Source organism: Glycine max, chromosome 18, assembly GCF_000004515.6.
Source record: "Glycine max cultivar Williams 82 chromosome 18, Glycine_max_v4.0, whole genome shotgun sequence".
In the NCBI taxonomy this organism is placed as follows: Eukaryota; Viridiplantae; Streptophyta; class Magnoliopsida; order Fabales; family Fabaceae; genus Glycine; species Glycine max.
Window position 1 is genome coordinate 41125680 of NC_038254.2, and position 11879 is coordinate 41137558.

Here is an 11879-nt window from a genome sequence, read left to right on the forward strand (position 1 = left end):
TCCTTATAAGCATCTTAAGGAGTTCCATATTGTTTGTTCCACCATGATGCCCCCTGATGTCTAGGAAGATCATATCTTTTAAAGGCTTTTCCTCATTCTCTAGAGGGAGTGGCAAAAGATTGGTTGTACTACCTTGCTCCCAAGTCCATTTTCAGCTGGGATGACCTTAAGAGGGTGTTCTTGGAGAAATTCTTCCCTGCATCTAGGACCACGACCATCAGAAAGGATATTTCAGGCATTAGAAAACTCAGTGGAGAGAGCCTATATGAATATTGGGAGAGATTTAAAAAATTATGTGCTAGTTGCCCTCACCACCAAATTTCTGAGCAGCTTCTCCTCCAATATTTTTATGAAGGACTCAGTAACATGGAGAGAAGTATGATATATGCTTCCAGTGGTGGAGCCCTTGGAGACATGACCCCTGTTGAAGCCAGAAATTTAATTGAGAAGATGGCTTCAAACTCCCAGCAATTTAGTTCCAGAAGTGATGCTATTGTCATTAGAGGAGTGCATGAAGTAGCCACGAATTCATCTTCATCAAGTGAGAATAAGAAGCTTGAAGGTAAACTAGATGCCTTGGTTAACCTGGTAACCCAACTGGCCATGAATAAAAAATCTGCACCTGTCGCCAGACTCTGTGGTTTATGCTCCTCTACCGACCACCACACAGACCTTTGCCCTTCTGTGCAACAATCTGAAGCAATTGAACAGCTTGAAGCTTATGCTGCAAACATCTACAACAGAACAATTATGACCTCTCTAGCAACAGGTACAATCCCGGGTGGAGGAATCATCCCAACCTTAGATGGTCGAATCCTTCACAACAACAGCAACAACAACCTTATTTTCAAAATGCTGTTGGCCCAAGCAGACCATGCGTTCCTCCACTAATCTAGCAGCAACAACAGCAACAGCAACAGCCCCAAAAATAACAAATAGTTGAGGCCCCTCCGCAACCTTCCCTTGAAGAACTTGTGAGGAAAATGGCTATGCAAAACATGCAGTTTCAACAAGAGACTAGAGCCTCCATTCAGAGCTTAACCAATCAGATGGAACAATTGGCTACACAGTTAAATCAACAACAGTCCCAGAATTCTGACAGATTACCTTCTCAATCTATCCAGAATCCCAAAAATGTGAGTGACATTTCATTGAGGTCGGGAAAATAGTGTCAAGGACCTCAACCAGTAGCATCTTCCTCATCCACAAATGAACCTGCCCAACCTCACTCTACTCCAGAAAAAGATGATGACAAAAATTTAAAGAGTAAGTTACCTAACAATTTCTATGCAGGTGAATCTTCCACTGGTAATTTTGATTTACAGAAGCAGCATATCCCTCTTCCATTCCCTCCAAGAGCAATTTCCAAAAATAAAATAAAATGGAAGAGGCAGAGAAGAAGATCTTGGAAGCATTTAGAAAAGTAGAGGTAAACATACCTCTGCTGGATGCAATAAAGCAAATTCCAAGATATGCTAAATTCTTGAAGGAGCTATGCACTAATAAGCGGAAGCTTAAAGGAAGTGAAAGAATTAGTATGGGCAGAAATGTCTCCGCATTGATTGGTAAATCTGTTCCCCAAATCCCTGAAAAATGTAAAGATCCAGTTACATTCAACATACCTTGTATTATAGGGAACAATAAGTTTGACAATGCCATGCTAGATTTAGGAGCTTCTGTTAGTGTGATGCCTCTGTCTATTTTTAATTCTCTATCTCTTGGTCCCTTGCAGTCAACTGATGTGGTAATTCATTTAGCTAATAAAAGTGTTGCCTATCCTGCTGGTTTCATAGAGGATGTCTTAGTTAGAGTTGGTGAACTAATTTTCCCTGTTGATTTTTATATTTTGAATATGGAGGAGGGATTTTCTAAAGGATCAATTCCCATCATTCTAGGCAGACCTTTTATGAAAACTGCTAGAACTAAGATTGATGTATATGCAGGCACATTATCTATGGAGTTTGGTGATATAACTGTTCATTTTAATATTCTTGATGCTATGAAACACCCATATAAAGATCTTACTGTATTTCATGTTGAAATAATTGACCATATTGTTGATGAATACATGACTAATCTTTATTCTAATTTGCATGCATGTCACTCTTCATGCATTGAATCTGAATTTGTACTTGATCATATGTCTGAATTTGATGCTGAGAGTGAATCTGATTTTGATATTGATTACATGTTTGATGTTTTACCTCTTGAGATTGATTTTATAAAGTCAGATAGAACTAACCATGTTTCAGGAAGTACACATACTTTTGACTTTCTTTATGAGGTACAGGCTGAGAAACCATCTCTTTCTACCACTATCCAGCCGGCCACACCAGAATTGAAGCCTCTACCATCAAATTTAAAATATGCTTACTTGGATGATAGCAAAAGTTTTCCAGTAATTATATTTGTCTCCCTTGCTGATGAGCAAGAGGAGAAGCTGTTATCAGTTCTCAAGAAGTATAAGAAGGCTATAGGCTGGACCCTGGCGGACATTCCTGGTATTAGCCCATCCATATGTATGCATCGAATAAATTTAGAGGATAGGGCTAAACCAGTAAGACAGCCACAAAGAAGACTCAACCCGATGATTCTTGATGTAGTGAAGAAGGAGGTAACCAAGCTTTTGCAAGCTGGAATCATTTATCCTATCTCCGACAGCCAATGAGTGAGTCCCGTCCAGGTAGTCCCAAAGAAAACCGGCCTCACCGTGATAAAAAATGAGAAGGAGGAGTTGATTCCTACTCGGGTGCAGAACAGTTGGAGAGTCTGCATCGACTATAGGAGGCTGAACCAGGTTACCAAAAAGGACCATTTTCCCCTGCCATTCATTGACCAGATGCTTGAACGCCTGGTAGGTAAATCTCACTACTGTTTCCTTGATGGTTTTTCTGGTTATATGCAAATCACTATTGTTCCTGAGGATCGGGAAAAGACCACATTCACCTGCCCCTTTGGCACTTTTGCCTATAGGAGTATGTCTTTCGGCCTGTGCAATGCCCCTGGTACCTTCCAGCGGTGCATGATTAGTATTTTTATTGATTTTTTAGAAAATTGCATAGAGGTGTCTATGGATGATTTCACTGTATATGGATCCTCTTTTGATGTTTGTTTGGATAGTCTGGAAAAGGTTTTGAATAGATGCACTGAAACTAACCTTGTTCTAAATTTTGAAAAATGTCATTTTATGGTTGAGCAAGGTATAGTTTTAGGCCACATTATTTCCAATAAGGGCATTGAAGTAGATCCTGCAAAACTTTCTATTATTTCACAATTGCCTTACCCCACTTGCGTGCGAGAGGTGAGATCTTTTCTTGGTCATGCAAGATTCTACAGGCGCTTTATAAGAGATTTTAGCAAAGTAGCCCTTCCACTGTCCAACTTGTTGCAAAAGGAGGTGGAGTTTGACTTTAATGATAAATGCAAAGAGGCTTTTGATTGCCTCAAAAGAGCACTGACTACCACCCCCATCATCCAGGCACCCGACTGGACAATCCCTTTTGAGCTTATGTGTGATGCATCCAATTATGCATTGGGGGCTGTCCTTGCTCAAAAAATTGATAAATTGCCTAGGGTGATATATTATGCTTCTAGGACTTTAGATGTTGCCCAAGAGAATTATACTACTACCGAGAAAGAGCTACTAGCCATAGTGTTTGCTCTTGAAAAATTTCGTTCTTATTTGCTTGGTACTCGCATTATTGTTTATATTGACCATGTAGCTTTAAAGTACTTGTTGAAGAAGGCTGATTCAAAGCCTAAGTTGATCCGATGGATGCTTTAGCTCCAAGAGTTTGACTTGGAGATCCGTGATAGGAGCGGAGCACAAAATTTAGTTGCTGATCATTTGAGTCGGATCGAATGTGTGTCTGATGAGGATTCACCCATTCGGGATGATTTCTCGGATGATCATTTATATATACTGTATAGTATTTCTGATTCTCTTTCTACTCCCTGGTTTGCTAACATTGTCTATTATTTAGTTGCTTCTGTTTTTCCTCCCTTAGCATCTAAGGCTCAAAAAGATAAAATTAAAAGTGATGCTAAGCATTTTATTTGGGATGACCCCTACTTGTGGAAATTGTGCAGTGATCAGGTCATTAGACGATGCATTCCAGATCATGAGACTGACTCAGTCCTGCAGTTTTGTCATTCTTCCGCACCGGGAGGCCATCTGGGTGTTCAAAGGACAGGTCGCAAAGTGCTTGACTGTGTTTTTTATTGGCCCACCATCTTTAAAGATGCGTGGAAGATTTGTAGCACTTGTGAGCAGTGTTAGAGAGCAGGAAGTGCACTTACATGGCGACAACAAATGCCTCAACAACCTATGCTATTTTGTGAGGTGTTTGATGTCTGGGGTATAGATTTCATGGGCCCTTTTCCTGTATCTTTTGGTTATGTTTACATTCTCCTTGCAATTGATTATGTTTCAAAATGGGTGGAAGCCAAGCCCACTAGAACTAATGATGCTAAGGTTGTTGTAGATTTTGTCAGATCTAATATGTTTTGCAGGTTTGGAGTACCTAAAGCAATTGTTAGTGATCAAGGAACCCATTTTTGCAAAAAATCAATGCATGCCTTGCTTAAAAAGTACGGGGTTGTACACAGGGTATCCACACCATACCACCCCCAAACCAATGGACAGGCAGAAATTTCTAACAGGGAGATCAAGAGAATTTTAGAGAAGATTGTGCAGCCAAGCAGAAAAGATTGGAGTACCAGGCTAGATGATGCTCTTTGGGCACATAGGACTTCCTACAAAGCACCCATAGGAATGTCTCCTTATCGGGTTGTCTTTGGAAAGGCATGTCATCTTCCAGTTGAGATTGAGCACAAAGCATACTGGGCAGTGAAAACCTGTAACTTCTCTATGGATCAAGCTGGTGAGGAAAGAAAGTAGCAACTGAGTGAGTTAGATGAGATCCGCCTAGAAGCATATGAGAATGCCAAGTTCTACAAAGAAAAGACCAAGAAGTTCCATGATAGCATGATAATTAAGAAGGACTTCATGGTTGGGCAAAAAGTGTTATTGTATAATTCTAAGCTTGGACTCATGAGTGGTAAGTTGAGGTCTAAGTGGATTGGTCCTTTTGTTGTTACTAATGTTTTTTCTTATGGTATAGTTGAGATCAAAAGCGACTCCAAAAACAAGAGCTTCAAGGTCAACGGACACCAACTTAAGCCATTCCTCACAAACCCTTCTTTAGTGGACGTAGTGGTGGAAGAGACTTCCTTACTCCACCATACTCTTCCTCCACCATGACTTAGGGACTTTTTCTTTTCCTATCTCCTTCTTTACTTTTATTACATTTGTCCGATTCTATTTGATGGTTTAATTACTTTTAATCTTTTAATTGTGCTACATTGAGGACAATGTATTGTTTAAGTATGGGGGGGGGGGAGTGTTCTTTGGTTTTGGTTTTGCTAGTTTTGTTAGTTTTGTTTGTGTTAAATTTGTTAGTTTTGTTAGTTTTGTTGGGTTTCTAGTTTAATATTTTAGGTCAATTCTGTTTGCATGTACAACTTTGCATATTTTTCTTTGAATTATAGTATATGTTCAAGAAATGGGTAATTGTTCTGAAAATAAAAGTCTCTTGACATTTTGTGATTTGAAATCCTTGTTTTTCCTCTACATGTCATGATAGTTTTGAAAGCTCAATTTGAAAGTGATAAGTTTACCTTTGTGAGAATTTGAGCCATCCATCATCATAATCTTTTGGTGTGTTTTGCCCTATTGATTGCTTGCACAATAGCCTTGGCTTGATTCTTGTTGATGCTTCCTAATTCACATGCATATTTGGAAATGATTTAGGCAATTTTGTTCTTATAATCTTCTAGCCAAATGGACTTACCTTGAATTAATTCCTTTGACAGCCCCTTTGAGCCTATGTTCCCCCTTCTTTGTTTTGAAGCTCATTACAAGCCTTAAGTGAAAAACCATGATATCACCTTACCCTTAAAGAATTTTGGAGCTTTGGAATTGTTTTGGGAATAAGTGTGGGGGGTATGTTTCATTGGAAGATATGATTTTTGGCCATGCTCAATGTTTTATTTTGGCCATGCTTGATGTATATATATATTGCCTAGTTCTTGCTTTAATCTTCAAATTCGTACTGTTTAAAAAAAATGAATTTTTTTTTTCAATTACTGCAAATTCTGCAAATTTGTATTGTTCAAAAAAAAAAAGAGAAGAAGAAAAGAAGTGAAGTTGAATAAATGAGGTCTTGTTATGAGGACTTGATTTGGGAGCCTTGGTTGATTTTGTTGATATTAGAGGGTTTGGATTTACTACTTGTGCTTAATTTCCACTTATTCCCCATTGCTCCTCTATTCCTTTGGGATTTAGCTACTTATTCCATATTTTTTCCCCTACCTTGTCCTTGGCCCCATTACAACCTTTAAAGACCTTTTGATCCTCATGTGCATGTGTTTGTCAAGTTGTTTGTCAATTTTAGAATTTTGCCTAGTCTATGTGGTGTTTGTTTTCATGGGTGCTTCGAGAGTAAACAGTAGCCTAGACACTTGAGAGATAGAGTGTATATCTTGTGAGGCTTTATCACTTTTCATTCTTGAGCTGATTAACTATTTTTCCATGATTGGGTTGCTTGGATGATTTTCCCGAATGTCTTAACTCTTTGGATCTCTTCATGTTAGATGTTACCCATTCGTTTCATTCCTTGATGTTCATTGAGAAATATGTAAATGTTTTTGTTTGTCTCTCTTTGATATCCTTGGATTTTGTTCTTTGTTTCATTTTGCCCAGGAGTGCAAAAGGCTAAGTATGGGGGGTTTTGATGTGCCATTATTCTCTCCTATTTCTTAACCCTTTTTGCACCATTTTAAGTACTGATTAATCTTAATTGTCAAATTAATTAGGCAGTTTTATTATTTGGGCCCATTCAGCTAATTTGATGTTTTTAATCTAATTTCAGGAATTAATGAAGCATTGGGCTTGAATCCAGAATTGGGCTTGGACTTGAAGAGGGCAGACTATTTTATTCTACAAAAATTTTATCTTATCTAGACTTTATCTTATCTAGATATTATTTAGATTTGATCTCATCTAGATATTATTCCATCTAGATCTTATCTTATCTAGATTTTATTTTATTTTATTTATGAGCTTGGATTTAAAACAGATTTGTAAGCTTTGGGGCTGAAAAACTATATAACAGCACCAAGGTTCTAGTTTAAGCTCTCCTTCCTCTCTCTCTTTCTCTCTCTCCCCCTCTCTTCTTTTTTCTCCTTTTTTTTGTTTTTGGCAATTCCAGTTCTGACTTTTAGTTTTATCAATAAAATTTCGTTCTTCAATCTATAATTTCGTTCTCTATTGATTAATGGAAGGCTAAGTCCCCATCATTGTTTTCTCTTGAGGATCAAGCACAGTTCTCTTTGAGGTTTTATTATTATTGTTAAATTATGTTCAGTTTTTCCTCTTCACTAATTACTCTGAATTTGTTGCTATTAATTCATGCATGTTTAGTGCTTGATTAATTGTCTCTGCACTTAATTTACGTTCATGCTTAATGATCGTTTATGATTAATTGGTGTATGTGTTGCTTAATCACATAATGAATGCCTTATGTTAAATTTCGCTTAGTAATTTAATTTAGGGTTGGATTAAGTGGTTGAACTGATAAAAGATAAACTCTTGTAACCTAGGATAAGAGACTTGCTTGTGAATTAAGGGGAAGCAACGTGTTTTAATTCTGATATTTTCTAATTCATATTTATTCGCTAATTAATTTACAAAAGCAAACAACCCTCCCCCCATTCGTTACTATTTTCCTACTATCTATCATGAACATTTGGTGTATCATTGCTCGTTGGGAAACGACCTAGGATCACTTCCTAGTTACTACATTTTAATGTTTATTTGATTCGGGTACGACCTCGATCATTGAGTATGAGGCGTGCGCCCTTGGGATCCAAGTGACAATTGACTTCAAGGTCAAGTTGCTCAAGGTATATGGGGGCTCAGCCTTGGTAATCCACCAGTTGAGAGAGGAATGGAAGACCAGGGATCATAAGTTGGTGCCCTACCAGGCCTATATCAGGAAGTTGATAGAATTCTTTGATGACATATCCTTTCATCACATTCCTAGAGAGGAGAATCAGATGGTTGATGCCCTTGCCACTCTAGCATCCATGTTCCAACTAACCCCACATGGGGATTTGCCGTATATCGAATTCAGATGTCATGGCAAGCCTGCACATTGCTGCTTGATAGAAGAAGAGCAGGATGGCAAACCTTGGTACTTCGATATCAAGCAATACATCAAAGACAAGGAATACCCACAGGAGGCCTCTGACAACGAAAAGAGAACGTTGCGAAGGTTAGTAGTCGACTTCTTCTTGAGTGGGAATATCTTATATAAGAGGAACCACGACATGGTACTGCTTCGGTTGCGTCGATGCTAGATTGGCTTTGCAAATGCTGGTAGAGGTGCATGAAGGATCCTTTGGAACACATGTCAATGGACATGCCATGGCCCGGAAGATTCTAAGAGCAGGGCATTACTGGCTCACTATGGAGAACGATTGTTGCATCCATGTGAGGAAATGCCACAAGTGTCAAGCCTTCGCTGATAAGGTCAGTGCTCCCCCTATACCTTTGAATGTCTTGGCAGCACCTTGGTCGTTCTCTATGTGGGGTATAGACGTGATCAGAGCTATTGAGCCCAAGGCTTCAAACGGTCATCGCTTCATCTTAGTCGTCATTGACTACTTCACCAAATGGATCAAAGCAGCTTCATACGCTAGTGTGACAAGGAGTGTGGTGATTAGGTTCATAAAAAAAGAGATAATTTGCCAGTATGGGTTGCCCATAAAAATGATCACCGATAATGCCACCAATCTGAACAACAAGATGATGAAGGAAATGTGTGAGGATTTCAAGATCCAACACCATAATTATATGCCTTACAGGCCCAAGATGAATGGGGGAGTTGAGGCTGCTAATAAGAATATCAAGAAAATAGTTCAGAAGATGACTATGTTATACAAGGATTGGCACAAGATGCTCCCCTTTGCATTGCATGGTTATCGAACTTCGGTGCACACATCGACTTGGGCTCCCGTTTGAGGTAGAGGTTCCTTCTTTGAGAATTCTAGTCTCACCGGGGTTGGAAGAATCAGAATGGGCCCAAACTCGCTTTGATTAGTTGAATCTTATAGAAGGTAAGAGGTTAACCGCCATGAGCCATGAACGACTGTATCAAAGCCAAGCGAAGAATGCTTTTGACAAGAAGGTGCACCCGCGCAAGTTCAACGAGGGAGATCTTGTCTTAAAGAAAGTATCACAGGCTCAAAAGTTCCAATTGTTTTTTAAATGGTGTAATCGATTACAATATATTGGTAATCGATTACCAGTGTATCTGAACATTGAAATTTAAATTCAATTGTGAAGAGTCACATCTTTTCATAAAATGGTTGGGGTAATCGATTACATGGTTTTGGTAATCGATTACCAGTGACAAGTTTTGAATAAAAATCAAGAGATGTAACTCATCCAATGGTTTTCTCAAGATTTTCTCAAGGTTATAACTCTTCCAATGGTTTTCTTGACCAGACATGAAGAGTCTATAAAAGCAAGACCTTGACTTGCATTTCAATAACTTTTCATATATACTTTTGAACATTTTCTTGAACTTCTTCTTCTTCTTCCTTTGCCAAAAGCTTTCTAAGTTTTCTGGTTTCCAAACCTTGTTCTTTCACAAAAAACAAAAGTGTGCTATTCATCTTTTTCATTCTCTTCTCTCTTTGCCAAAAAGAATTCGACAAGGACTAATCGCCTGAATTCTTTTTGTGTCTCTCTTCTCCCTTTTCCAAAAAAACGAAGGACTAACCACCTGAATTCTTTTGTGTCTTTCTTCTCCCTTTGCCAAAAAGAATACGACAAGGACTAACCGCCTGAATTCTTTTGTGTCTCCCTTCTCCCTTTTCAAAGAATTCAAAATGACACAGTCTGAGAATTCTTTTGATTCTTCCCTTTCCCTTAAACAAAAGATTTCAAAGGACTAACCGCCTGAGATATCTTTTGTTTCCCCTTCACAAAGTTTCAAAGGACTAACCGCCTGAGAACTTTGTCTTAACACATTGGAGGGTACATCCTTTGTGGTACAAGTAAAGGGTACATCAACTTAGGTTATTGTAACTGAGAACAATAAAGGATACATCTCTTGTGGATCAGTTCAAGTGGAGGGTACATCCACTTGGTTGTTCAAAGAGAACAAGGGAGGGTACATCCCTTGTGGATCTTTGTTTGTAAAGGTTTTTACAAGGTTGAAAGAAATCTCAAGGACCGTAGGTCGCTTGGGGACTGGATGTAGGCACGGGTTATTGCCAAACCAGTATAAGACTCTTGTGTTTGTCTTCTTCTTCCCTACACTCTTTAATTTCCGCTATGCACTTTCATTATCGCTTTTACTTTTGGTTAAGTTTCAATTACTATTCTTTACTTTCTTAACTTTTTGGTAAAAGCTTAATTGAATTTAGTAACATTAAGAAGGATAGATTTTTTAATTAGTAAAGCTCATTAATAATTAATTCAACCCCCCTTCTTAATTATTCCGAGGCCACTTGATCCAACAAGTGAAAGGTAATGCAGACATCTTGTAGTATTGTTTCACATTTGTTGCATGATGCCACTTCCTTTGTTTAAGCTTAGGGGCAGGTACGGACTGGTGATAGGCCCATGATCGATTGATCATCAACCCGCGTTCGGCTAAAGACATTAAAGCAGCGCTCCTAGGAGGCAGCCTAGTATCTCTAATTTTTCTTTTTAAAATTCTTGCTTTTTACTTGTTTGTTTTCTTGAATTATATCTTGAATTCACCTTAGTTTATATGCAACTATAGGATTTTAGAAAAAATATATACATAACAATGAACAAACACAATTTTGCAAAGGCTTTTGCAAAAAAAAATAAAAATTAATCAGCTCTCCTAGGCGAGCTAAGCTCATAGCTCACCTAGGCGAGCGTGTTTGATGGAAAAATTTAAAAAGGGGAGGGGTGAAGCCATTTTCACCCCATTTCTTCCCCAAAAATCAAAACCACCAACAAGCCTACGGGAGCCACCCTTGGCAGCAGCCCCAAGCCTTCATTGTGCACTTTTTCTTTCATTTTTCGCATTTTCATTCATCTCCTACAAGTAAGTACCATCTCTCTTCAAATTTTGGATTTCCATTGTGGTATTTTGGTGCTCTAGTTGTCATGTTCTTTGCAAATTTTGTGAGACAATTTATTTGTGAATCCATGCTTTGATTGTTTGATTGGGGGCTGCAAGGGATGGCCCTAGGCCTACCTTTGATCATATTATGGATTGGCATGTCATACTATTCTCCATTCCTCATTTTTACATGCTTGAACATGCGCCCATCAACCGCTCGATGAAATTCCTCAATGACCATTGCACATGTTATTGTGAAATTTGAATTGTGAAATGAGTTTGTGCATGTACAGCCATCATTTGGAAGGTGTGAACAACTTAGGTTGTTAGATTAAAATGCCAAGAGCATGAGTTAGGCATAGAAATCTAAACTTTGTCTTGGATGCAAAATGTATGAATTACATAAATGTGTAAGAGTGATTGTTTGGATTTAGACTAATGTTTGAGCTTGCTACACTATGATAGCCACCTTGCATATAGGTTGCTAAAATGCTTTTAATATATATATATATATATATATATATATATATATATATATATATATATATATATATATATAAATATATATATAATAATATATATATATATATATAAATAGTAAATTAAATATATAAATTAATACAAACAATATTACATTAAAATAAATTATTTTTTATTTTTCTTCTAAAATCTCAACTTTAATATAAAATTATATTGAATATTTTTTTT

The 11879-nt window shown here is 37.8% G+C and overlaps 1 non-coding gene across 1 annotated transcript; it reads right to left on the reverse strand.

Annotated features, from left to right (window-relative positions):
• Positions 1–213: 213 nt before the first annotated feature.
• On the reverse strand, positions 214–320 carry LOC113000264 (small nucleolar RNA R71). Its single transcript, XR_003265555.1, has one exon. It is a non-coding gene; the product is annotated as a small nucleolar RNA R71 (small nucleolar RNA).
• Between the last annotated feature and the right edge of the window lie 11559 nt (positions 321–11879).